At 56.4% G+C, this 25,884-nt stretch overlaps 1 protein-coding gene across 28 annotated transcripts in view; it reads right to left on the bottom strand.

Moving 5' to 3' along the window:
- The window catches only part of ZMIZ1 (zinc finger MIZ-type containing 1), a 238,649-nt gene that overhangs the window by 125,077 nt on the left and 87,688 nt on the right, over positions 1-25,884 (bottom strand). For 16 of the 28 annotated variants that reach the window (XR_011423454.1, XR_011423455.1, XM_070228007.1 and 13 more), the window contains exon 3: positions 23,592-23,672. The exons of 6 other annotated variants lie outside the window; for them this stretch is intronic. The gene's annotated coding sequence lies outside the window, so the exon portion shown is untranslated. The remainder of the gene's footprint in view (positions 1-23,591; positions 23,673-25,884) is intronic. 6 more of the 28 variants (XM_005602517.4, XM_070227992.1, XM_070227972.1 and 3 more) reach the window with 1 other exon arrangement.

The following is a 25,884-nucleotide window of genomic DNA, read 5'->3' as shown; positions in this document are numbered from 1 at the left end:
GTTGGCCCTGAAGAATCACCCATGATCCTCCAATGGCATTTAAAATTCAATATGAGTAAAGACAGGCCTTCTGCAAAAACTCTTTTCTCTCTGCAAATCTGCGAGTCAAATTTTAAGCCATTGTCGCATAAGGGGCTACAAAGGCTGTGACTAACTGGACATAGTGATCTGTGGCTCAGACCCTCTGCTTTCCAAATATAAACCCGCTTGTTTTATTTTTGCTGACAGCTGAGTGAACAAACAATTGTGGAAGTCGTTCTTCTTCTGGCTCCAGTCAACAAGAGGAGAGAAGGACTGGGAGCCCCAGCTGGCACGGGAGGAAGATAAAAAAGAACAAACAGAACATGCCCTCATACCACAGTGGAGTGTTTAAAGACAAGGTGAGAAGCACAAGGTCGGGGGCAGATTTCATTTCCAATCATCTCAGCAGGCTCAGGGAGGAGGCAGGAGGCTGCCTACTCGACAGTTTCAGGGGGCATCACTTCTGGAGGAAACTCATTTTTTGACGGGGGGGGGGGGAGGGGTGGGGGGGAGGGAGGGAGTGTCTTAACAGCCAAAGCACTGTGGTTTCCTTTCCAGGGAACACATTGGTTTCCCTGGCAACAGTGAAGCCCCACCTCCAAAGTTCTGCTGGGAGACCAAGGCTTGGCCTGGGATGCTCCCAACAGTTATCCATGGCCAAGGCCTCACCATCCTGCTCGCCTGGGCAGTGAGCTGGGTGGGACAGGTACAAAAATGTTGGCTCTGCAAAAATGTGGGCACTGGTCCCCTTCTCTCTCCCCTGCACTGTGCAAGCAGCTACTCACCCCCAGATCACTGCTTTCCAAGGGTTATGGCCGAGCAGGTAAAAATGCCAAAAACAGGTTGGGAACAAGCATCTGTCTGACAGCACCCGAGGACCCCGAGGGAGCCGTAAAGGCTCTGGGGTGTGCAGCCGATAGACCAGCAAGGCCGGCCTCGTGTCCAGCACACTTCAGCCTTGTGTGGCTGGCACAGGGAACTGTCTCAGAAGAAAGCAGGTCTGCATTTCTGAAGTCATGGCCATCCATCCAGGCTTGCTCATGTGGTTGCAGAGGCGCCTTGTAGATTTTAGACCCCATCTTCGCAGAGAGAAATATTTAAATGTCTGGTCTGGGAAGATGGATTGGTGATCAGGTGTGGGAGGGAGTCGAGGGTGACGAGAAGACGGAGAGGAGAGGAGGCAGAGAGGGGGCAGGCGATCCCATCTGCAAAGCACTTGCACGGCCAGGCACGGTGCTAAGGGCAGCACATATATTATCTCATTTAACTCGCTCTCCAGCTGCCAGTGGAACAGGTAGAATTATTCCTCACTGGAGGGAACTGAAGGGTCAAGTGACCTGCCAAAGGCAGAGAGGTGAGTCACACCTGCCAGTCGGTGAGCTGGTTCTCAGAAGAGGGGCAGGAGGAGGGACAGGGGCAGGCAGAGGAGAGCCGGTCTGGCTAGCAGTTTACTCCTTCGTGGTGAAAGGGAGACAGGGGTTCCCGGAATTCTCCCCTCCACTCTGCTCCCCTCCCCAGAGCCTCTCCCCGACATCTAAACATCCCCAGGAAGACAGGCCTGAGACCAGAGCCACCTGGAGGCTGCAAACCAGAGGCCCCAGTCCCCACACTCAACCTCAAGGCAGATGTAGCACTGGCTGACATTCCCTGAGGGCCTGATAGTACATCCTTTCTAAGCTTTATCTCCTTTAGGCCCAGAACAGCCCTGCAAAGTAGGGAGTAAGAGCCCATTTTATAGATGAGGGATTAGGAGCTCAGTAGAATGTCCAAGTTCACACAGCTAGCAAAAGGCAGAGCTAGGACTCAAGCCCTGGTCTGATGCCAAAATCCAGGTGTACTCTTAGCTAATGATGATGGCCAAAACTTCCTGAGCCCTCGACACATATTAATTTATTTTACTTTCTCAACTATCCTATGGGGTATAAGCTATAATGAGCTCCATTTCACAGATGGGGAAACCGAGGCACAGAGCTCTGTAAGCAGCAAGGCCAAAGGCACACAGCTAGTAAGCTGTAGGGCCAAAGTTTGAACCCAGCCAGGCAGGCACCTAAGCTCACACTCATAACATGTATAACATGCTGTTTCTCCAACCACTGGGACATCCTGCTTCCCAGCCTTGAGTCCTGATTTGGGATAGTTCTGGGATCCTGTAAGGCCAGGCAGCAGTTGGGGGCCCAAGTTTTTCCCTTACTAGAGCTCAGCTCCCTGGCAAGCACCTTCTCCCTCCCTGGGGAACGTCAGGCAGGGCCTGGACTGCAGTGTGTGTGTGCGCGCACGCGCACCTCAGGCCCTCGCTGCACCCAGGGTGTGCATGCAGTGATTTATAACCCTCAGAGAAAACAGAATTGCAAATCTCACCCACAAATCTTCCCTATCGAGGTACTTGTGACAGGCAGACATGCCGTGAATTCCTGAGAACAGGCAGGCCTCCCCTGGTCTTGGCTCCTCCTGCTCCCTCATGCTCCCTGCTCTCGAAAAGGGCTCAGGTGACCAGGCCAGCCACAGGTCAGCTCTGCTGAGGTCCCTCTGGTGGCCAGCAGTCTGGCCAGCTCAGCCCTGGGAATGGTCACCAACCTAGGTGGGCCCAGTCCTGCTCGTCAGAAACACTGGCTCGTGAGCGACCCAGCTCCAGGGAAGCCCCATGAGGCACAGGTGACCTGTACCTCCTTGTGGGGCCCACCACCCTGCCGGCCCTCACGCTCCGTCCTCACTGCTCAGAGGGTGGGGAGCAGGGTCTGTTAGTGCCTACCGAGCTAAGAAGGAGGACTAGCGAACTTCTAGTGAACACGTATGGTGCACCTCGTACTGTGCTAATGTTTGAGGTTTGTCTCGTTTGATTGGCACACTGACCCTCAGGGGCAAGGCTCAGAGAGGTTATGTGACTTGGGACTCTGATCTGAACACTGCAGGCAGCCTGATTCCAGAGCCCCTGCTGGGAATCACTTCACCATCTTCCCTCAAATTCTCCAGCCCTATTAGGAGTCCTCAAGCCCTGTCCCTGGCACAGACGCTCACTCCCTGTCCCCCAGTGGAGATAACAGGAGTGCCCAGGCTTGGGTCTGGTTGAGGTCACCCCATTGGTGTTTAACTCCATCCAAGTCCCACAGCTGTGAACCTGGGAGATGTTTCTGGCTTCTGCACACCCGGAACCAGTGCTGCCACACTCTCGTTCACACTGTCTCCTCCAAACACAGCCCCAGCAAAGCAGCAAAGGAACGCATGCACTCTCCCCCAAACCTCACCCTGCAGTCTTCCTCAGCAGCTGGCATGGTGGCTACAGCACACACCTCTAGCCAGTGGCACCCAGCACCTGGGCCCTGTCTGAGGTTTGTGATAGCCCAGCCAATTCCTCTGCTGCCCCACCCACGGGTAGGGCAAGAAGGAGGCTGCCATGCCAAGCGGCAGTCAAGGGCAGGGGTAGGCCCCAGTCGTGGCTCTGCCCTAACCTGCTGTGTCCCAGGCCAGTCTGCTGCCCTTTCTGAGTTTGGTCTTTTCTATCCAGAAAATGGGTTGGGCTTGCCCGCAGGATTGTTGGGAGGTTTAAATTAAATGAGCATGAGACAGCCCTTGACCCTCTTAAGAGGTATGCATGTGCATGCAGGCAGACACACATGCACACACTGCACACGTGTACACATACACACATGCACATATGCACATGCACATACAGAGCTGGGGTGATGTCAGGTTACAGGAATCCCAATCCCGGCCCAAAGAGCACTCCACACCAGGCCGCCCTTCCTGGGAGGGGTCTCTCAGGCCTGGCACCAGGGCAAGAGAGCTGGCTCCTCCTCCTCCAACTCAGACTCCCTCAGCCCCAAACCTATAATCCCCGGCAAGCAAAATGACAGCCTTGCCCAGCGGCCGCCCTCACTCAACAGGCGGAGAGCTGGGTGGTAGCTGTGGTGGTGGCTCGTAGGCAGGCCTGGGACACACAGCTGCTAAGTCAGGGGAGGTCAATTGTGGGGGACAAATGCCATGGGGACCATGGGCTTTGGGGCAGGCCAATGATGGATGAGAGGGAAGAGGGGAAAGTGGCAGGCACAAGCCCCAGAATTGGCCTGAGGCTGGCCCTCTGCAGGACAAGACCCAGGAGGGTCAGCAAGGGGTCGTGACCCTGGAACCAGGAGCACAGGGTGGGCAACTCTGCCAGGGAGGCTGAAGGCACAGGGCCTGAGACCCTGAGGCAGGCTGGCCAGGCACCTGGAGGCAGCAAGGCAGGTGTTGTCCACAGTTTGGGGTTTGGGAAGCTGCAAACACACTGATTCCTGGGCTCTGTCTCAGTCTCCCTGGGAGGGCCGGATAACCTGCATTTTGAAATGAGCCCCTGTGATCTGGTTGCAGCTGGGCAGCAGGTGGCTGTTTGGGAACCCTGGAATTGCCTCTGTCCCAGGGAGGTGCTGGAGTTTCTCCTGCCTGTGCTGCCTTCCCCTTGGCACCAACCTCCATTTGGCAGGAGGACAAGCCACAACAGCGCCATGGACACCCTGACCGTGGCCCCGAGCCTGGCTGCTCACCCCCTATCTCCTCAGAGGCACATATCTGTTTGTGGGCAGGGCCGCAGGACTGCCCCGTTTACTGAGGCCAGTCAGCAAGGCTGGGGTCAGCCCCTGAGCACTCCTCCTGGGCCGCCTGCCCTCCAAACCTGCTCTGGCAGGGAACCTGTCACCACCCCCTAGAATTGCTAGGCTCTCAGTCCAGAGCCACGTGGATTCTCGGCTCATCTCAGGGAACTGAGGGCTCAGCCTCCTGGGAAAGGGACATCCCAATGCAGGCCATGCTGCCCTCTCTGTGGCCTCACACACCCTCTGTTGGTCTGGGTTTCCTCATCTTAAACAAGAAGCAGGAGGAGCTTGACTTGGTGATGTGCAGGCAGTGAGGGAAGGGTATTTAGGGCGGATGGAACGGCTTGAACAGAAGCTGGGGTGGGAGCAGTTGGAAAAATGCCCAAGTGGGCTTGGCCAGGAGGTTGGGGCTGAGGCTGGGTCTGGGATGAGGGTTAGGGTCAAGGTTGAAATTGGAGTTGGGGCCAGCTTTGGGTTTCTCTGACCAGTGCTGCTAAAAGGAAAGTGCTGTATGGGCACTTAATACCCCTAAGCAGGGGCCCTTGGCAGCTGTCCCAATGTCTCTTGATCATATGGAGGAACGGGCCTAGGATGCCTCTCAGAGGGAGGCGGCACTGTTTGCCTGGGGCCACTCCAGAGGGCCAGCTTGGGCTCCCACCCCATTGGGAATCCAGGGGAGAGAAGAGGTACAGCCAATCTCCCTTGGACCAGCCGGAGCACAGGGGTAGCAGGGCTTGGTCCTGCCCAGCGGTGCCACCCTCAGACTCAGACCCTGGAGTGACAGGCTGTGGGACAGGAGGTGCCCAGGCCCTGGGGAGAAAAGGACTCATTTGGGCTTTGGCCAGGGTCAGGGCCATGGAGACTGCCCAGCTCAGGCATGGAGCCAAGGACTCCTGCCTGGGGCCTCTGTGGGCATAAGCTGTGCTGGGTCAGGACTCCCTATTGGCATCCTCACAGCCACCATCGCACTTAATGTCCTATTGAATATTTGGGGACCCAACCTCTTCTAAGAGGATCATGTTTGAGGACAGGTCACCAGGATGACCTAGGTCACACAGGAGTGCTGGCACGTGCGCAGCCTGGCACCTTCCGGCAGTTTCTCAGTCCATGCCACTTGAGAAGCCAGCAGAGCCCCAAGGCTGGTCTCTGCTGTGGAGCGGGCCCACTGCCCTCTCCTGGCCCCTCACCTGCTGTCTTTCCCCTCACTCTCGACCTCCAGGATGGCATGAAGCAACGGCCAGGAAGCGGACAGATGCCTCGTGGTAGGAGAGGCGGATGAGGGGCCCGTCAGCAGAGGATGGGGTCTGCCTGCTTCTCTGTGCCCAAAGATGGTGACCTGAAGCCAGAGGTGCAGTGCGAGGGTGAGCGGCACAAGCGGCAATTGTTCCTGCAGCCTGCCCGCTCTGTGCGCCTGCTCACCCGCTGCCCAGTCCCCACTTGCCACAGCCTCACCAGCCCCTTCCCTGCCCCCTCACAGGCCTGAGATGGCTGTTGCCATGGCAACCCTGCTCATTCAGTCCGGGATAATGAAGCCAATGTGTTTTTCATTTCCATGAGCTGGAGTGCGGCTCCCTCTCAGGCCCTCCTCTGGGGGAAGGGGCAAGCTGGAGAGAGAGCGTGTGGGGCAGGACCAGCGGAGGCACAGACACCAGGGGAAGGCAGTGAGACCTGGAGCCACCAAGCTCTTGGCCCATCATAGCATCCATGTGCCTGGACAACGTCAGCTAGAATGGGAGGCCTCCCTGCCAACCTCCAGGCCAGGAGAGGTGGCTTGGAGCCAGGCAAAGCAGGGCTCCACTTCCAGCTGTGTGACCTTGGGCTAGTGACACTTCACCTCTATGGTCTCACTTCAGTAGAACTAAGTTCACCAAGCATTTACTGCTGTTCCTGGAGATCCAGAGAGGACCCAGACAGAGGCCCTGTCCTCTAGGAGCCACCAGGTCAGCAGGAGCAGGAGTTTGTACTGGGCACGTTACTAAGATGTAAAAATGAGGCCACTAATCTTACTTGTTGCTGCCTATCTTTGAGCTACTGTTGGGGGGAGTTATATAAAGTTATGCATGTGAACATACCTGGCGCACACAGTAGGTGTTTTATAAGCACTAACCTCCCTCTTTTCTTCATCCTGGGTCCCTGGCCTACAACACAAAGACAGCAAATATTTAAGAAATTCTCCTGTGTGAGTCAGCAGTCACAGCTGCCGTAACGCCTCTCCGTCTTCCTTGTGTCCATTCGGCCAGAGACGGGAGGGGAAACCAAGGCCTGAGCAGGGCTTGGCTTGGTGGAGGGCAAGGTGGCGGTGTGGTGGCCTTCAGCCAGCCCACACCGGTTGGTGGTAGCAGGGCTCATCTGTGGCCCAGACAGGGAGAGCAGGGCTGTCTGGAAAATCCGCAGCCCACAGTTGCCACCATCACACCCCCTCCCCCAGCCCCTCTCCAAGGGCAGGAAGCCAAAAGCACTCAGGCAGAAAACCCTGGCCTGTCTCCCCCTCAATAATTCAATCACCTTGGAGGCCGGGAGCCCTCTCTCCTGGCTGAGCTGACAGATTACAGGGGGAGGGAAGGGAAGCATGCTGAGGGAGGGGGTGGGGGAAACCAGGAAAGCCAACAAGCAAAAATCAGAGCAGGGCTTGAAAAATGAAGAAATAAACCTGCCAGGAGGGAGACAGCCTAGATCTGTCCTCCATAAAGCTGTCTTAGGGCCACCAAGGACGTTGGCAGGTGGAGCGGGCCGGAGATGGCTCCTCCTGGGATCCCTGCCACTCCAGCCCCTCTGGGCTCCAGCCCTTGCCTGGTGAAGGTGGGGAGGGGGTGGGTGGGTTTTTGGGTTAACAGGGGCAGGAGTGTGGGAGGCATAGCCATGGGGAGAAAGGGCTGGGCACAGGGCCTCTTGTCAGGTTGACTCACTGATACCTGCACACAGTAGGCGCTCAATGCCAGATCGACTGACTGAAGGAATGCATTGTAGTGTCTGCAGGCAGCTGCCAAGCAGGGCCTTTGGAGCAGGCTGACCAGCCTCGAGGACTCCAATGGAGCCCATAAGCACACTTCACAGATAGGGAGACGGGCCAGGCCCAAAGTCACACGGCAAATCAGAGCTGCTTGGGTTCTCCAGTCCGGGGTCCAGGCCAGGCTGCCTTCATCATGAACTACAGTGTTGGAGGCCTCTCCCCACTGTGTTCCGATAGTGCCACATCACACTCAGCCCAGGCCAGGGCCAAGCAGACCTGTGCAGGAGGATACGGCCCTGGCCCTCCTCTGGGCCCCTCCACAGGGCCATTAAGAATCATGTTTTCTAGGAACATGGAACGACCCTGAAACCTGCTCATAACATAAGTCCAAAGGAGAAGGAATGAAAATTATGAAGTGATCAGAAAGAAATACACCAGAATGTTGACCAGGATGACTTCTGGTTGAGAGGACTGTAGGCAGTTTTTATTTTTCTTCTTTCAACTTTTCTCTGACTTCCAGACTTTCTACAACAAGCGTGCATTATTTTTACAATAAGGAAAAAAGGAGATTATTAGCGTTTAAAATAAGTAAGTCACTTCCACTAAATGCTACTTGTGCTAGATTCTCCATTTACAGGACCAAGTCAAAGGTGCTCTTGTGGGTTAGGCAGCAGCTTTGTTTAGGTACACATGCCCACTCATGAGAGCCCGCCTCCATGGCCTGCAGGCCCTTGTGAAGTCACTCCAGGCAGGAAGAAGGGGACCAGGGCTGCCCTCACTTTGCTGTGTGGCTTTGGGTGAGCCCTGTACATCTCTGTGCACTGGTGCTCTCCACTTGCCCTTCTCACCTCACAGGATGAGTGCTGAGGACTAATGAACCTGAGAATTCTTGAACTAAACTTGGGAAGGCTTCACGAATTAGGGGCAGAGGGCTTCTCCGATCGAGGGGCACTGCCTGGGGCAGAGGGGGCAGCTGAGGTGCCTCCAAAGACTGAGCAGGCAGGCATAGGGCGGAGGAGCCAGGTTGAGAAGCGCCAGGAGGCAAGGGGCCAGCTTTCATCCCCTGTTTACAGTGGAAACACAGACTTGAAAAGGTTTCACTTTTCCACTGTTTTTGTGGCAGTGCTGTGGAGAACAGGGCTTCCTGAGAGCAAGGCCAGCTTTCCAAGGCCACACCGAGTCCAGCCCTGCACTGGCCTCCAACAGGAAACATCATGTTTTCAATTAACAAGTCCCTGCCAGGCGACACTCCAGCAGCCCGGCTGTGCAGGGAGAGCAATTCCAGGCCCCACCTAGGCAGGCTTGGCAGAGCTCCAGGACCCCGGAGGGACCCCATGGGATCCCCGATGGGCTTTGCTCTGGGACACCTCCTGCCCTGGTTGCCTGGCAGTTTATATGGTTTTGTTAATAGCTGATGTGCCCAGTGACTCCACTCCACCAGTTCCAATCCCTGGCCTCCTGGTTCCCACATTAGCGAGTCCTACTCCTTTGCAGGACAAATGGGGAAACTGAGGCCCACAGAGAAAACAGGCTTCCCAATGCCACCAGATTAGTGAAGAAAGTATGGCCTCAGCTCAGTTTGGCAGATTCCCAACTGAGTCCTCTGGCAAGGTGGGACTGTCCTGCATCCCCCATGTCCCTGCCATGATGGCAATGACAGCTGACCTCCACTGCATACCTAAGAGCCAGGCACTGTGATCACATTTAAGCCACAGAACAAGCCCATGAACTGTCTGATCTTCATATCTTACGGATGAGGAAACTGAGGCCTAGAGGGTTTAGCAACCTCTCTAGGGTCATGGGGGTGGTGATCACGGAGCTGGGAGTTGTGGACAACAAAGCCCCCTTCTCACCCATTCCCAATGCTGCTCCAGCTCTGTTCCTAGGTGCTTGGAACCGCCCTTGCCCAGGCTGGCCGAGAGCCTCACTACCATGCAGGTCCTGCCAACCCCACACATCTCCAGGTGCTTCTGGAAATTCCGGGTAAACTGAGCAATGCCTGCAGCAGGGGTTTGTTCAGACAGTGTGCATGAGTGTCTCGGGCTGCACTGGTGGACAGAAGGCTGTGTCCTGGCATTCAGGGGGCCCTCGTGGCTGAGGCCCACCCGCCTACTGCACAGTGGGGAGTGGATGTCGGGAAGGCCTCGGACCTCTAACAGCCTGCGCTTCTTTCCCCTGCTAGAACGTCAGCTCTGAGGGCATGGACCTGGGCTCCTGCTCACTGAGGTTTCCCAACACTCAGGAGAGTGCTGGTACCGAGTAGGAGCTAAGTAAACATCTGGTGGGTGACTGACTGAGGCAGGCTCTGCTCCCATGGTGGCTTTGTAGAGGCCTGGAATCTCTTCCTATTAGCCATGTACCTACAATGTTTCTAGGGGAAGAGGAGATACATCCCTGCCCCAAGGGCCCCCAGTGCCAGTGTAGCGCCCCATCCCATTGCTCCATGGCAGCTACCAGCCCTGGCCCCATCAGCACAGCGCCAACCCCATGCCCCGGCTCTCACTTTCTGGGACTCACTGAGCTCCAGCAGTAGACATAGGACACATTTTCAGGGATCATAATCCTTTGCTTGTTTGTGTTTTTCACGAACTGTCCCCTCCCAGCTTCTTCCCATCCAGTGCATTCCTGTTCCCAAATGGGAGCCACTTTCCAGGTGGGTGATGTGCACTAGCTTCCAGGAGTCCTATAAGCTGGGCCAGGGAGGCCCACCGTAGACACGGACACAGAGCCTTCCAGGCACAGGGAACACCAGGGCTGCCAAGGAGGCGGGCGCTCGGGGCTCAGCTCCAGGCTGCCCTCCTGCTGGCCCATGGGGAGCCAAGCTGTGCCCTCAGGAGTGGGGAGGGACCTGTGCCCAGCCCAGAGGGGCAGAGACTCTGTGTGTGTGTGTGTGTGTGTGTGCAGGAAGGGGGAGGGACATACAAAGACAGGCATGCACACATGCTTGTGCATACCCAGAGAGGGAAAATGAGAGGTTGAGGGAAAAAATCAGCAAGAGACCCAGTAAGAAAGAGGGCATAAGTGAGGGAGGACTAAGAGACAAAGCAGCACCAAGATGGAGTCAGGAAATGGCCCAGAGACAGAAAGCATCTGTGAAAAGGGCGCCCCTTGGAGTTGTGCAGTGTAGCTGCACTGGGCAGGACAAACACAAGCCATGGGAGGAGAATACAAAACATGATGTGTGAAAGAGACACAGGGAGACAAAGGACGAGCATGAGAGGGAGGGCCACTTGGACAGGGAGATGGAGCAACCAAGATGGATGAAGGCGGCAGCGGGGCAGGCAGGCAGACAGTGCGAGCACACAGATGGGCAGCTCCAAGCCCTGGCAGACTTTTCTGGGAAGACTTGAAGCCAGCGGCAGCCTCCTTCCCTGCTTTGTGCTGCGAGGTCGGCATCTAGGAACTGAGAAGGACGGGCTGCTGAACCCCAAGAGGCCCCACCGTGTCATGTGAGGACCCTCTTACTCTGCTCCCTCCAAGGCCTAGTGAGACCCCACGCAAAGCACACTGACCATTCTCCCTCCTGTCTTGCTCCTTCACTGGCCTCCAGCTCAGGCTCAGGGAGAGGCAGGGGAGGAAAGGCAGGCAGAGCGGGACGTGGGAAAGCCCCAGAGAGGGCAGGCACATGCAGAGCTGCTGTATCCACCTCTGTGCTGACCCGGGCCCCTTTGGACAGGCCCCTTCTGGTCTCTGGGCCTCAGTTTCCCCCATCCCAAGGAGGGGGGGTTGTCGGCTCCTCAGTTCCCCCAGCCCCTAAGGTCCTATGTCTCAGAATTTCACATTCAGCCACATCTTGGGGTGCTCCACGTTTTCTGTGTACTACCCCCCACTCAGCTCCCATTTCTGAATGAACTTTGAACTCTTGAGACCCCCTTGCCCGCTGGGCTTGCATTTTAAAGCCCAGAGGTACAGAAGAACATCTCAGCTACAAAGGGGCTACCCCAGACAAGCATCCCTTCCCTGCTAGCACCCAGGGGAGCACAGCTGCCACCTGACCACATTCGGTCTCTGCTCCCACATGCTGGATTTCAGTGGAAGCTCAGTGAGAAATGACGTAGCAGTGCCCTTCTATAGGGCATCCCTTCACTGGCTCCTTGCCTGCCCACCAAACAGAGGCTGAGCCACCATCGGGCCTCATCACAGGCTACTCCTCCTACTTGTGTCTCTGGAGCCAATACCTGGGTGGCCTGGGACTGGCTGTGCCCCTTGTCTTTGCTCAGACTGTTCCATCCACTTTGTCTCCACTTTTCCCTGCCCTTCCCAGGGGGAGCTGCCTGTCTCCGGTAGTCCTGCAGCTGAGACTACCTTGGTCACAAGAACCACCCGAGTTGATGCTGGAAAGGGCTCTGGGCCCTGATCTGGGAAGGCCTGAGCCGTGGCTGTGCTGGCCGCTTCAGCAATCCCAGCTGAATCTGGGGAGGCACCCACTCCAGGCCTAATCCTCCAGGGCCCCGGGGAAGAGGCCCTGTGCTCCTCATTTTATGACGGGAGGAAGAGCCTCTGGGAGGTCAGGTGACCTGGCCTTACATAGGCCTGAAGATTAAAGAGTCCCAGGCTGTCAGAGACAACACTGATACCTCCCGGAAGCCTCCTCTGACTTCGCTGGCAGGGGCTCTCCCTCGGCAATGCCCACAGCGGGTCCCTGTGCCTGGGATCGGGCAGAGGGCTCAGGCTTGAAGGTCAGACGCAGCCGGGTTCAAATTCTGAACTCACCTCTCAGCAGCTTTGTGATCATGGGCATGCTACTTAACTTCTCTGTTCTACTGCTTGCTCATTTGCAAAATTGGCTCTATGAAGATTAAATTAGATAATGCATATAAAGTACATGTGGCAACTGCTAATTAACACAACTAACATTAAGACTCCCCCAACACACACATACATACGCACACACACGGCAGCATACCATTGTGATTAGCAGCAAGGACTGGGTCTTAAATCCTGGCTGGGTGACCCTGGGCAAGTCACTTGTTCTCTCTGCTGATCGAGGTATATTCTTATAATTATTCCTTATTACTCTTCAGGAGACCCCTCCTCAAACCCTAAAAAAGTAGCAGGTTGTCCTTGGGGCCTGAGGGATTTGCTGGCAATTGGGACCTGCAGGCTGCCCGCTGACCCTCTGCATCCTCTTCTGCACTCACAGCCACTAACCTCTGTACCTTCCAGAAGCTCCGCAGCCCGAGCTCTTTGGTGGACCAGGCAGGCCCAGCGCAGCCCTGGAAGACGGGCCTGGTGTCTCTGGTAGCTCGGTCTTGGTGCAGAGGCAGCAGATTTAGAAAAAATTATATTGCTCTGAGATTAAATGTCTTTAATTCCTGTTGAATCTCCCATCTGACTCACTGCCTCCTCTCGGGCTGGCCCCACAGTCATTACCATTTAAACACCTGAATTATCAAACTGCCCGACACCAAAGGCTGGCAGATAAGTTACTTGTGTTATAAAAGACCTATTCAGGGGATGGGCCCATTCTCTAACCGCTGGGTGTTCATCTTCTCACAGAGCTGGGACGGTACGGGAAAGACCTATGTAAAGATCGATAATGAAAGACTTCAAATGATTTTTCAGAGAGGTTGTGTCTGCCTCCCTCTTCGTGTAAAAAAGACGCTGCAGGGGGCTTCAGCACTCGGGGGGGGGGGGGGGGGGCAGGACAGCCTGGAGTTCAGGGTCAGATGACGTGAGTTCCTATCCCGGCTCTACCCCCTGGAGACTCCGCTGTTTTCCTAAGCTCAGTTTCCTTCTCCATAACACAGAGATGATACTGGCCCTCACCTCACGGGGTGTTGTCAGGATCAAGGGAGATGATGCACTGCCAGTAGATATTATTATTATTATTATTGTTCTCATTATTGTGACCATGTAAGGGCCCTGTGGTTTGCCTGTCCTCTGCCCTTCAGTGACAGAGCCGCGGTGGGCACTCTTTTTCCTCCTGTCCCAGAGGATCTAGGGTGGGTGGGTCTGTCTGGAGTATGAACTGAATTGTGTGAAGAAATGTGCCCCAGGGAGGCTCCCACTACTCTGCAGCTGGGCTCCGAGCACCTGCACCCACCGTGTCCCTGCTCAGTCAGGTGCCACACCGAGCTCTGGTGGACACCCGCTACCCTGGGTTCTGAGAAATTGTGCTGGGCTGCTCTTGGCTCTGTTCCCCGTCCCCAGGCCTTGCCCCATCTCCTTGTCCCTGCTGCTTCCTGACCTGGGCTCTCAGTCGCTCAGCAGATACCCGAGTGTATGCCATGTACCCTTCATTCAATCAGCATTTATTGAGCACCCATTATGTGTTGTTCATTCCCACAACACTTAAAGAACAGCTACTCTGCTGTTCACCCACCTAATAGGCATATGGCCTACAACACGCCAGGCCTGAGCCAGTGGCTGCCACAAGGGATAGCCCCAGCCTCACTCTGTCCATTGGGCCTCTTTGCTGCTCCCTGCCACAGGAGAGGCCCAAGTGTGTGCCTGCTGATGCTCTGGTACAAACGCCACCACCCCAGTCCCACTCCCCTCTCACACATGCATAAGAGATACACGCACAGGCATCAATCCAGGGTCCTGGTTTGGACCACATCCTGCTGTAAGGCTGTGACTTTTCCTGTCTTACCCCTTGCCTGACCCAAAATCCTTGAAATCCTTTGAGTCGTCAATCTGCTCCAATCAACCTCCTCTAGGAAGCCTTCCAGAACCCCTTCTCCCCGAGGACGACTCCTCCTTGATCTCAACCCCTCCCTGACCCCAGGGGCACTGAGTATCACTAATTCTGTTTCCTGCACGCGAGCCTTGCCCTAGACTGTGCACTACCTGAGGGCTGCCATAGGGTCTTCTGCTTCCTTGTCTCTCCAAGATCCATGAAAACAGTAGGTGCTTGCTAAATACCACTGTCTTACTGACTGCAGATGGAGAATGTGGAGAGGAGGGACTGGCTTGTGCAAAGGCCTGGAGGTGGGTCCTGTACCAGGTACTCGGAGTGCACTGAGGAGCTGGCTGGGCTCCCAGCCCAGGAAGGAGACGAACGGCCCAGCCTGGCTCCACCCAAGGCTGGCTGTGCAAGCAGGATGCCAGTGGTCAGAGGAGCTCTGGTCCTTTGTCTGAGTGACAGCGCAGCCCCGACTCTGAGCCCTAGGCCCTGACATCATTCCAGGTGGGGGGCGAAGGCCCCAGCAGTGAATAATTCCTCCTCTGTCACCTGCCAGGGCCCAGCCGCCTCAAAGGAGGTCTCATTAGGACAGGGCTGGCTTTTTCACCCCTGCTGATTAACTCCCCTGAGTGTTAGTGAGTGGAAAATGGGAGGGAGCCAGGGAGTGAGGACCTTGTCATTTATGGAGCACACTGCTCTCTGCAAGGATAGTCCTGCAACCCTTGCATGGGGGCTGCTCTGGCTGGGGCAGGAGGCCCTGAGAGCCGGGCGAGGCTGTTGACTTAGGCTGACATGCAGGTCAAAGAAGGGCCTAGTGTTCAGGAACAGGTGGCCCCTCGGTTTCTGTCCTGAGACGGCCCTGTCTCTTCCCAGGGGCTACAGAGGCTGGCTTAGGGCTCAGGCCTGGCAGGGCTGCCTGTCCCAGATGGACGGCCCAAGAAGAGATGTGGCAGACAGCACAGCCCAGAGAACAAACTGTAAGCCAGGAGGCCAGGGTTCCAGGCCTGCTTCCCACTGTCTCCTTGGGTGAGCTGGCAAGGCATGTTCCACCCCGGGCCTCAGTTTCCCCATCTTAGAAAAAGAAGGGGCTCTACAGGGCCATCCTCCAGTCAGGACACTCCAGGCTTCCAAGTGTGTTAACAAATAAGGCTCCAAGGCCCTCAGAGGAGCCAGAGGACACCAGTCCACCCTGCGTCCCTTGGCCGGCTCAAGGTTAGTGGTCCAGCTCAGCTTGCAAAGGAGATCTCAGTTCTAAGTGGACTCGGCAGATGCGTGCTGATCTAAGGCCGCCTGGAAGGCCCAGGGGAACCACGGCTAAATGGCACGACATGCCCAAGGAACAGCTTTTCTGTCCCTGGGGCTCTGGGGCTGGCAGGCAGCTGCTGACCTGAACACTCTGTGGCCAGAGGGGATGGGACTGAAACCCACAGATCAGCCTCAGGGAGCCTGGCAGAGGGGACACCAGGGAATTTCCTTCTGATTATCATGGGGTTTTACCAGCAGGAAGAGCCCTTACAGATCATCTAAACTTCTGGTTTATTCATGAGAAAACTGAGCCACAGCCAGGGACAGGGTTTGCCCCAGTTCACCCAGCGAGGCTGTGACACCATCCAGGCTCTATCTCTAGGCCTGTGCCCTGCTGCAGGCATTGTGTGCCCCAGACCAGCCTGGGTCACAGGTATTATATGGGTCATTGGTTAAAAATTCAGAGCCCCAGGCCTAGCTCCAGGCCCATAGCATCAGATTCGAGGAGAGAGGCCTGAGAATCTGCCTTTAAATAAGTGTCCAATGGCCTGTGTGTGGGGGCACTTTGGGGAAGTGCTGTGTCTCCATCTTGAAGTGTCATACTGAAGGTTCCCACTCAAGAGCTCCAGAGAAGACCTGGGAAGCCAGAATCCCTGGGGAAGGGAGTGTCTGGGTACCAGAGATAACTGGTGCCACCCTCAAGCAGATGCTCCAGTGCTGAGGGGTGGGCAGCGGCTTCCTGAGTGCAAGGGTCAACTGTGAGAGAGAAGACGGGCACCCTGCAGCTATTGCTGTGTTCCACGTCCACAGTACCCGTTACAGGCGTGCGGACTTCTCCTCACTTTACAGATGAGGAAATGGAGGGTATGAGATGAAGTAACTTGTCCAGACTTACCAACTTATCCAGTTGATAGGTGGTGAAGCAGGGATTTGAACCCAGAACTGTCTGTCCCTGAAACCCATGCTTTAACCACACTGCATCCTTTACCACACTGAAATTTACATGAGTGGACCCATGGGTGGTGAGCTCTCCAGCAGTGGAGGTATGTAAGCAGAAGCTAGAGGAGCCTGGCAGGCACAAGGTGACGTTGATCAGCCCTCCTGGAGCTGTGACCAGGGACAGCCTGAGCTGGCTAAAGGACACAAGAGTGTTCATTGTGTTTCTTCCACACACAGAGAAAAGTGTTGAAGATTATTTATAGTTCTAGTCAATCAGTCTTCTTGGCTCAATCCTTGGCTACCCTGGAGTTGCAGGGCAGAGGATGCTGGGAGCCTTGGCAGAGAGGGCATTCGTTGCAGGCGTAGAGGGGGCTGGTTCCCCAGGTGGTGACAGGGCTGGGGGGGTGGCTGTGGTGGGGAGTCTGGTGGGGGCGGGGCTGAGAGAGCCCACCAGCGACCACGCAATGACAATTGCCACACGCTAGACTGTCCCACCAGAGTGTAGGCCAGACAAGAGCACTCCATGGAGGTTATGAAGCAGAGATGCTCCCACAGGCTTATAAAGAGGCCCTCAAAGATGCCTCAGGGAGGCAGTGGAGGGTCCCAAACAGCTGAGAGGCAAGATGTGCCGCCTCCTGAACCAGAACTGAAGGAGGGCGTGAAGCATTTACCAGGAAAAACAGAGGTGAGGGAGAGCTCCACAGATTCCCATCAACCATGGGGTGGGGGATGGGGGGCGTGGGGCTGGTGCTCTCCAGTTAGCTCTGAGAGGGAGCATACATAGTCCCCATAACCCAGGGGCCCTGGAAGGTTCTCTGAGGCACAGTTCGCCCAGCAGCCATGGTGGACTGACCTCTGTGGGACCACACTGAGATCACTGCCTCCTCCCTACGCCTGCACTGGCCACAGCCCAGAACAGAGCTACCTGGCAAGTGAACTGGATGCCGGGAGCTGGGGCTGAGAGGGCAAATGTGCGTCATGCAGCTACGGCACTCTCTCTCACAGAGCAAGTACACAGCCTCAGAATCCTTCTTAATACAGCCTGCCTAGCACATTAAAAACTGGCATTCTGGAGAAAGCTCCTTGCCATCCCTGGAGGAAGCTGAGGGCACACAGGCTGGGTTCCTGCTGCCATTCAGCACTGGAGTGCTAGGAACTGTGCCGGGAACATGGTGCTGAGCCTACCCAGAGCCTTCAAGGGGCTTACGGTCCAGCAGGGCAGAAAGAAGGAGGGGATGGTGTGTCTCACTGCGCTATCTCAGTGCACACAAGCTTCGCAGCCCCCAGATGACAGGAGGAGGCAGCCCCTTGGAGGGGGCTCCCCCTTGGGCTGTGGCCCCAGCCCTGCCTGTGGCATGGACCCATGGAGGGAGGATGAGCCCAGCAACTGCACCTTCCTGCCGCACGGCCCAGCAGAGGCAAAGAGGAGTCTGCCTGTCAACAGAGTAGGCAGCACGGTGCCGCCAGAGGGGCTGCGGGTAACAAGGGGAAGATCGGCTCAGAGGGCGGAGGGCTCTGGAGGGGCTGCTCTGCTGCCAGCCTGGCTCCTGAGAAACCCTGGTCTTTGGAGACCCCTCCAGGCTGGCAGGGACAGGGCAATTCCAGGGAGGCAAGTCCCTTTCCCCCTTCTGCTCCTGGAGCTGTCCCTGCCCCAGGCATCCCCCACACCATGGAAAACCTCTGGGTTCACAAGGACACACCTTCAGGCACCTCTGCACTTCAGAGTGCGTCCTTGATGATGCAGGAGGGGGTAGAGGACAGGGGTGCCCCCTTCCAGGGAGGGGGTGGCGTTCTAACCTCCTGAATCCTATGTTCCAGGCTGTGTGCTCACTGTTGGGAAGCTGGGAGTGACAAGGGGAAGGGCTGACCCCCATGTGGCACAGCCTGTGACAGCTGCCCTGGGTGGGGCTGTTGGGACTAGCTGAGGAGGCCCCGGAGCCCTAGGACCCATGTGGGGGAATGGAACCTTTCACATTGTTTTCCCTCTATTCCTCTTGAGGTGCAGTCACGTGGTACCAGCTACAGTCCTGCTTGCCTCAACTGACCTTTATGACGGTGCCATAGGCCCCAGTTCCTTATTCTGAACTGCAGGACGGCGGCAGCCTTGCCTACAGAGAGTGCACTTGCTCTGCAAACTCTCATCTGTAAGATTTCCTTCTCCAGCCTCAGTTTCCCCACATGCAAATGAGGAGACTGGGCCTGCCAAGGCCTCACTGTCCAATATGACAGCCAGGAGTCACATGCTGCCACCGAACGCTGGAGTCCACAGCATGGGGAACACGTTAAACACACCAGCTTTCAAAGACTTAGTAGGAAAAAAGAACGTAAATACCCCAAATACTGTCATTTCAATATGTAATCAATACAAAATAAAGGGTGATGTGGTGAGCAGTCTGATGAGCATTTTGAAGGGCATAAGAGCACAAAGGGGAGGGGTTCGAGTTGAGGAGAGCTCAGGGCGGAAACATCAGAGGGGTCCAGGGGGACGAAGGCCGTGCCCAACCTTGTGGAGGAGGCATAGCTCCAGGAAGGTTCCACAGGTTCCGCCACATGGCAACAGGGTGGAGAGCCTTCAAGGCAGGAGGAAGTGCAGGAGCAAAGGAGAGGCGGGGGAGGTGTGATAAAGATGGGAGGGAGGGAGCAGGGGAGCCGCCACCCAGGGCCCTGGCAGAAGGCTAGTGTGTGTTGTGGCCATGAAAGGAGGCTCGGACCAGATGGTGGCAGCTTCGAATGCCAGGCTAAGTCGGCTGGGCACACAGCAGGTACTTCCAGGAAGACTGGCTGGCCCAGGATGGGCACCCAGAGAGCTCCCCCAAGGGTATCCAGGTGAGCGGAGGAGCGTCTGGCCACCAGGGCCCACCAGCCCACTTCACAGACCACTGAGGCTTTCAGGCCTGTGGTTCTCCCGGAGCCCACCCTCTGCGCCTCTCCCCTTGAGAGAGGACAATTTATTTATTCATGAGCATATTCCGGCTCCCACCAGGCAGCCAGGTCCTAGACACCTCACTTCTAATTATAGCAGGAATTTCATTAGTGCTGGGGGGAAACGCCAGGTTTCCAACCAATCCTGTTAGTGGCCCACATGCCCAGGACAGCACAGGGCAGCCAGAGGGCGGATCTCTCTGAGCCAGGTGACCAGGCTCCATCCTGAGCGGTCAGCATGGCGGGTCCATGAGAATGCGCTGGTGCCCACCCCAGCACTTGGCACACACAGTTCAGTATCCAAGCAGCTGGGCATGTGGGGCGCTGCCTTGGAGCCCTCCAAAGAGCAGGGCGGGAGGGAGCTGTGTTTTGGCTAGAACTGGATACACAAGGCGAAGGGCGGCCGGCTGGAGGCTGAGAGGCTCAGTTCTGCTCAGTCCTGGCAAGGACGGAGGCGAGGACACAGAGCAGATGTGGCCTGGCTAGAAGTGCCTCCAAGGGAAAAGAGAGCAGAGGTTAGAAGGCCCCAGGCTCAGTGAGAAACTCCATAGCGGGGCTTGAAGGGGAGCCACGGACACGACACGGCAGAGAGAGTGGAAGCTGAGAAGATGCCAGAACAGGCTGGCTGGTGTGAGAACAGAGGGGAGCTGGGCAGGAGAGAGGCACGCACGGAGAGAACCAGATAGAAAGAGACAAAGACAGTCACATGGAGGGGCAAAGAGAGACACACGTGCGCACACATACACACAAACAGAACCATCTCCCTGCTCCCGCCAAGAGGGAGCCCAGACACACACATACTCACACACTAACCCCTGAGCTGGGGTTTAGAGGCCAAGAAGAAAAAAAGTAAAGAAACAACCAAGGCCACGTGGGCCAGGCTACTCAGAGGATACCCCCCACCCCGAGCAGACTTGGCCCCCCTGCTGGGGAGACTGACTGGACCCACCCAGACTCTCGGGGGTTGTGAGTCTGGAGCAGGAGGCACGGGCCTCCAAGAGCCATCTCCTTCCACAACCGTGGGCAGCTGCCAGGACGGGAGGTGGCAGTGCTCTCCGCCTGGGCATGCTTCCCCTCCAGGGCCCCTCAGGAGCCCACCCTGCCCCCCTACACTGCCCTGGAGGCAGCTCCGCCACGGTCCATGGTGCGGCAGGGCCCATCTGGCCAGTCTGAACATGAGGCTGGAGCCAAGCCTTGTGTGTGGAGACGGCCTGTGGTGGCAGGGTCTCGACAGAAGCCGCACATGCGGGCACTCACATGGGTGGGGACTCTCTTTCCCTCACACGATCACACATATTCACACACCTCACAGCCTCATACAGCGGCCTAGACAATCATACACATCCTCACACCTGTTCACCAGTGCGCACCAATACACACACACACATACACAGACGCCTGCACACCCTCCTTCCCTGCAGGGGGAACAGGCACCAAAGCATCGGTGTCCTGCATGAACACCCTCCCTCCTCAGCAGCCCCCTCTAGTCCTCCCCTGGGAATGGGCTCCAGAGGGGACAGGCTGCCCTCTTTGCCAGTCCAGACTCCCCAGCATCTGTGCTGGAGAGCCTCATGCTCTCTCTCAAACTCAGGAATACTCTGAGCCCTACCCTACCTCCATCTGCTGCCTGAGTGTCCTGTGCAGCCCCAACCCCAGCTTGCATACTTTTTACTGAGGAGGAACTCACTACCTCATCAGAAGGCACCTTTAAAAAACAAAAATCTCCAGACAGCTCAGTCTCTTGGAAAGTTGAACTTGAGGATGCCAGGGAGACAGGGTGGTTGCCACTGAGGGGCCCAAGCTCTGTTAGCTAGAGTCCACCAGACAAGACTGTCCTTTCATCATTAGTTTGGAAAGTGGCAGGTCAGGACCACCATCCTGGCTGTCACTCCAAATTATAACAGACCTAGAGATACAATGTCCTGTAGCCAGTACCAACCACATCCTTGACTGAGGATAGCTAACTAGGACCCAAGATGATCATTCATTCATACATTCATTCATCCACTCACTCACTCACTCAATTAATAAAATACCAACTGGCCAACTACCACGTGCCAGGCACTCAGCTGTGGTAGGGAGTACGGATAATCACTGAATATTCTTTCCTAGTCTGACACCTGCCCGTTACTCACTTCACAGGTGGCAAAGCTAGTCTGGGGAGAGGCAGTGACGTGCTCAAAGTCACAGAGGGAGCTGACGGTGAGAGGCAGAGCCACATGCGTGCTGCTGCAGGCGCTGGCCATCTGCCAGCCACGGGAAGACAAGGTGCAGGGCGCAGGCCACGCCAGCCAGCCCCCCAGCCATTTCTAGGACACTGAGGTATTGATCACCACACTCACTTTGGAGTGGTTTTCTTTTTCCACCAAGGCTTTCTGTTCCTTATTTTTTTTCTTTTAAAAGAATAAATTCCAAGCCGCTCCTAAGATTAATTATCAGCTGCCTAATGCTCCGCCACTGGCAATTTCTGGAAAGGGAATGAATTACCTTGAAAAACATCCGAAAAGAGAACCCACCGTGAAGGGGACTTTCAAAGGTTACCTCACAATTAGCAGTGGGTCCCCAAGACTTATCGAGGTGCCGGAAGGCCCTGTGCAGGGGGCAGGCCACTGGCTTTGGAGGGCCGCCCTCGGGCTCCTGAGGGCAGCTGGGCTTGGAGGGCTGGGCAAGGCTGCAAGGCAGGAATGGAAGGCCCTTCCTGACCACCTACTGTGCACCTGCCCTGGGGCTCCACCCTGTCTCCAAGGCATCACATGCTGCTTAATTCCCAGTGGCCTCGGTTCAGATCCCCACTCCACCTCCTATAGCTCTGTGGGTTTCTCACTCACACTGGGCCTCTCGAGAATGGGGCATCAAACACACCTGCTCATGGGATTACTGTGGGGAGAAACATGTGTTTAAGGAGCACGGTGCCCGGTACATGGTACACTCTCAGCAAGCTGTGACATTTAAGACAGTGCAGGCTTCCGAGCATCCTCACAACAGCCCTCTCAGCAATGTGGGTATAGTTACCCCCATTTTCAGATGAGAACACTGGCTCTCACAGAAGCAAGAGGACTAGCCCAAGGTCAGCAGCTGACAGCAAGGAGCCAGAATGTCCTGCCGCAGGAAGGAAGATCAAGCCAGCCCTGCTCCCTGGCTCAAGAGCCTGACTGAAGCTTGGAGAATCCCCAGGGCTCACCAGGCCCTGTGTCTGGGCACGTGGAAGCACTGGGGCCTGAGGAGAGAAGCCGAGAGCAGCAGGGAGGCCACGAGGTGAGGCCTCTGGCTCCCCCGGCTGGGCCCCAGAGCCTTGGGACAATGGGCCCTGGCCTAAGTCAGCAATTTTGTGAAGGCCTCTCATCTCTGGGTTGGGAGCCACAGAGGAGGATCACACAGGTCACCCTCTGGCACAGGGCCAAGTGTGACCAACCCTGAAACACCACTCCATGATGAGACGTGAAGCCATCTAGGTCAGGGGCAGGCCTGAGAGGCTTGGCCTCAGGACCTTCTGGTTCCAGCTGCTCTCAGGAGCTCCCTGAGGGGCCCAAGTCCCCTCATCAGTGTGGAAAACCAGTTCATGTCCACCCTGGCATTGGTGGGTCCTCAGGGAGGAGGTGATGGTGGGAATGGAGGTATGTGGGAAAAAAGAAGGGTCCCAGCATACTTGAGGAAAACACTGACATGTCCTGCATGCTTACTATATGCCAGGTATACTCAGTGAACCTGTGGGGGCAGGTACTACGATTCTAATCCCTCTCTTACAGACAGGTAAACCGAGGTACAGAGAAACTGCACGATGTCATGGTGGACAACTGGCGGAGCCAGGATTTGACCATAGGTACTCTGACCACAGAGCCCAGAGACATGTGAGTGCTCATGTGTGCCCCTCAGCGTGCTTGTGGGAGAGGAGAGGGTGGGGCAGCCACAGCACCCATTACAGCCAGCAGCCCTCTCTGCTCACCCAGGCCTCTTCCTGCATGGTACCATGTTGCTCAGCTCATGAGGCCTGTACCCTACAGACAAGGCTGCTGTACCAAGGCTGGGGACCCCAAACCTGCCCTTCCCCGTGGGCACATCCCCCTACCCCCTGCCCTGGAAGCCATTCTAGAAAAAGGCCATGCCTAAGAGGCCCCTGGGGGCAGGGTACAGGGAGGGCCCATTTGGGGGCCAACGAAGTCTCAGTAGAGGTGGCTGCACCCGATCCCACCCAGGAGGGCTGAGGCCCCAGTCAAAGGCTCGGTGTGCTGGGGCCGGCCCCCTGTCCCCCACTCAGGGCACAGCTGCCTCTTCCCAAGCATCAGGGCCAAGCCGCCCTCCACCAGCCCAGCTACACACCTACCTCAGTGACCCACGAATCGCCAGCGTCCCCCGTGCCGGTCAGCAGCTCACGGTCCCTCTGCCTCACACCAGCTGCATCCTGCTGCAACGAGAAGGCCTGGTCAGCGGGTCCACTTGCAGCAGTGGCCCGGAACTGACCACCTGCTGGGACTTTCACAGCCAGCAAAACCAAATCAGCCCTGTTTGACAGATGGGGTCTGAAGCACTGAGAGGAAAAGTGGTGTAATGACGAGGTGCCCTGAGCAAACAGGCCCCACGCGATTGTGGATATGCTCCTGGCTTCTCTGGGTTTCAGTTTCCTCATCTGTCAAATGGGATCACAATGCCCTTCTCAGGGTTTCTGGGAGAATCTAAGGACATATGGTGACAGAGGCACTTGGTATTCATTCATTCATTCCTTCAAGAAACATTTAATGGACACCCCAAGCCGGGAACAGGAAAGTGGTCCTGCCTTCATGGGGACTCAGATAATGAGCAAAGAATCAAACAATGATCATTAAAAGTGGTGTGTCTGCCAGAAAGAACAAGTATAGGGGCTAGCTATGCAGCATAGAGCACAGACCCAAGGTTCAGGGAGGCCTCTTTGCCAAAGTGATACTGAAGGGTGAGCCAGAGAGAGGGAGGCCAAGATGCATGGAACAGTATACCAGGCAGAGGGAACAGTATATGTGAAGACTCCAAGACAGGGATAAAAGCCTGGCCCAGCGGAGGGCTTGAGAGTGGCTGGTGTGGAGGGTGCAGTGAGAGAGGAAGGTAGTGGGGTGAGTGGGGGCCAGGGCCAGTCATCGAGAGAGTGGACGGGAGCCACAGGAGGGTGTGAGCAGCCGAGGGTCATGACCCTAGTTGTAGTTTGAGACGATCTCGGTCACTGCTGGGGGAGAGGGCTCGGAAGGATAGGAGACCAGTGGGGAAGCTGATCCAAGGGTCCAGGCCAGAGACAGTCATGCTGAGAGCAGAAGGAGCAGAAGGCAGGCGTGCCAGGACCTGTTGGTATACTGGGTACGTGGGGATGAGAAAGGGAGGGAGGAGGCATGGATGGCCCCTCGCCTGCACAGTATGGGCTTCCAGGAAGTGGTGGGGCAGTGGGGGCATGATTATCCTTGTTGGGTGGGGTCCAGCTGGCCTATCTCCTCAATGGGCCACCAGCGCTCCCCCTGCCCCGCCACTGCCCACAGGGCTCTCTGGAAATCCAGAAGGACCAGACCCAGAGGGCCTGCAGATGGGCTTCTCTGGAGTCCTGGCTGCAGGCTGGGAGCCACTGAGGCCTGAGTTTGTGTCTTGGCTGTGATGCTGCCCTGCTGGCTGGCTCTGGGCAATCACCATGCTCCCTGCGGAACGAGGCCTGTGGCTAACAGTGGGAGAGGGCGTGCACGTGCCACGTTAAATGTGGGCTCCAGCACATTCCAGGCAACTGGTGGAGGCCTTAGACCTGCCCCCACCCCACTATGCAGCAGGCAGGAGCTCCCAGGGAGAGAAGTGGGTGCCTACTCTAAGAGGAAGCAAGGCTTGGCATTTGAGATGTGGGCTCAGTAATAAAAATGATCTGGTTCAAGTCCTGGTTTCATCATCTTACCAAGTGTGTGGCTTTGGTCAAGTTTCTTAAACCTCTCTGTGCCTCAGTTTCCTCATCTGTGAGAGGAGAGATAGGGATAAGGAGGGGACCTCCCTCAGAGTTGTACAGACCAGATAAGGTAATGCAGGAGTGCTGGACAAGCAGGGAGCTTTCTGCGCAGGTCAGCTGAGGCATAAATTGCCTTGCAGGGGCTTATGCTGGGCCCTGTGGAGCGCCGGGCCCCTGAGCTCCAAGCCCCCAAAGCCAGCCCCACATCCCCACTCCAGCACAGGGAAAGAGAATGTCCCTGTGTCCTGACCCTTTGGTTCTGGCAGCCCCAGACTCTGCTGGCCATGAGAACACACACAGCCCTTGGGCTCACTGACTCTGACTCTCCCTTTTTACAGAGGTGGAAACTGAGGGCTGGAGAGGGTCATCGACTGCCCCTACCCCAGGGTTACACAGCAAGTCAGTGGCTGGGGCAGAACTGGAATTGGCCTCCTCCTTCCCCACTGCCCAGAGCTCAGGCTTTTCACAGAGGCAAGCTGGCCCGCAGACCCACTGACCAAGAGAAAATAATTATTTTGGCAGCTGAGACACAAGCCAGAGCTGGAAAGTTCTTGCTCACACAGTGAGCATTGTCCAGGCCCCAAGGAACGATGTCCGCCCATCCTGCCTCTCAGGGATGCTCCGGCTCGCCATGCACATGTATGCCTCTCTGCCCCCAGCCACCGCAGTTCCT

The sequence above is a fragment of the Equus caballus genome, chromosome 1 (genome assembly GCF_041296265.1).
Source record: "Equus caballus isolate H_3958 breed thoroughbred chromosome 1, TB-T2T, whole genome shotgun sequence".
In the NCBI taxonomy this organism is placed as follows: Eukaryota; Metazoa; Chordata; class Mammalia; order Perissodactyla; family Equidae; genus Equus; species Equus caballus.
The sequence above is the reverse complement of the archived record's forward strand: the minus strand, read 5'-3'. Positions and strand labels throughout refer to the sequence as shown.